The following is a 1,701-nucleotide window of genomic DNA, read 5'->3' on the forward strand; positions in this document are numbered from 1 at the left end:
CCAGGCAGGGCATGTGCACCCAGTACACCACCCGAGACAGCTGGCCCACGACCACTCTGGGACGCTGCCAGCTGTGTTTAGCTCTAGTGTCTAGTTCCCGATTTCTTGTCTGCACAAATTTTCCTTTTATGCACACTTCACACACCTGTTTTGGCCCTGCAGTACCACCCTTTATCTCCATACCTTTTACCACACTTTGCAATTTTTGCACATCGTCATGATTACAATGACCCAATATTCTCATGCCATGTTTGTACATCATAACATGCTTTACAATGGTCTGCATTTTCATCAAAGGTAGGTAAGTAGTACAGGTTACCATTTTCATATATGTTGAAAGTGTTACCGTTTTTGGTGACCATGTAGGTGTCCCCCTTTCTGAATGTGATCGTCGCTCCTCCATTTGTAGCCCTGGCGACAGAAAAGATGTCAGAGGGGTAAGACGGCATGTACAGAGCGTCTCGCAGCTGCGCTCTGTGTTGTTTCCCCTCGCTGCCTCGTGGGTAGATCAACGCCGTTCCTCTGCGTTGGGCCATCCCGCTGCATTTTGTTCCATCAGCTAACTCGACCGAATGGCTGCCCGGCTTGAATGAGCTGTCGAAGCTGATGAACTTCTTTATGTCGTTAATAATGTGCGACGTTGCGCCGCCGTCCACCATGATGCCTTTCATCTTCACCTTGTTCGGGGGCTTCCGTTGTGGGATGTCGTTTCTCTCCTCTTTGCGATGCTTTGCTTTAAAGACGTGGTCCTGGTCGTCGACCTCCTCATCGAACACTTTTCTGGCATCGTCTTGTCCTTTTCTTCTGCACATGGACTCGGCGTGGTTGTCCCTCTTGCAGTAATTGCACCGCACTTTTGCTTTGCAACCCTTCGCTTTGTGTCCTTTTCTTCTACACCTGTAACATGTGACGCTCGCTGTTTCTTCCCTTTAGTTATTACCTGGGCTGGACTTTTGGTAGAAGGCCGGCCTTGTCGTGTCGCCGTCTTCATCACGTGTCCGTGCTGTCAGCTGCGCTCCTTCTTTCAGCCTCTTCGTAGTTTCTCAGCCTTCTCTTGAAATCTGTGAAGGTTACGCTGTCTTCATTCTGCGTGACATGAACTACAAGCGGCTTGAAAAAGTCAAGGAGGGAGCCCTTCTAGGATCCTGGCTATGCACAGTCCCTCACTCATGGCTTCTCCCGCGTCCCTTAAACCTGAAATAGCGTCCTCTGCCCTAATAAGGTAGTCGGTGACCGTTTCGTTATCACCCATGCGGAGTCTCGACAGCGTAGCATACAAGCTAATTATCCGCGGCTTGCTTCTACCCGAATAATGTTCTTTTAATATTCTAAGGCTTTTCTGCCATCATCTGGCGCGTCATGACGGATCAGGGAAAGTCTTTTATCATCTATGCATCTCACTAATTCAGCATAGCAGTCCTCATACCTTTTTAAGTCTTCAGCTAACTTAACTGCGTCTCCCTCTGCGCCAGGCTCATGCAAGATAGTGTCTTTTAATTTTAACGAATGCAAATGAATAAGGAATCTTATTTCCCAAATGTCATACTTATCTTCCTTTCCATCGAAGATGAGTTGCGATGACATGCTTTGAGATGCTCTGTTAGCCATCTTGCTAGCGTGTCGTCTCCACCATTATTCACCGCCGGTAGCCCGCTTGCTGCACGCACTTATTAGCCGAACTTCTTCCTGCTAAACTAGGTG

The sequence above is a fragment of the Lampris incognitus genome, chromosome 1 (genome assembly GCF_029633865.1).
Source record: "Lampris incognitus isolate fLamInc1 chromosome 1, fLamInc1.hap2, whole genome shotgun sequence".
NCBI lineage: Eukaryota > Metazoa > Chordata > Actinopteri > Lampriformes > Lampridae > Lampris > Lampris incognitus.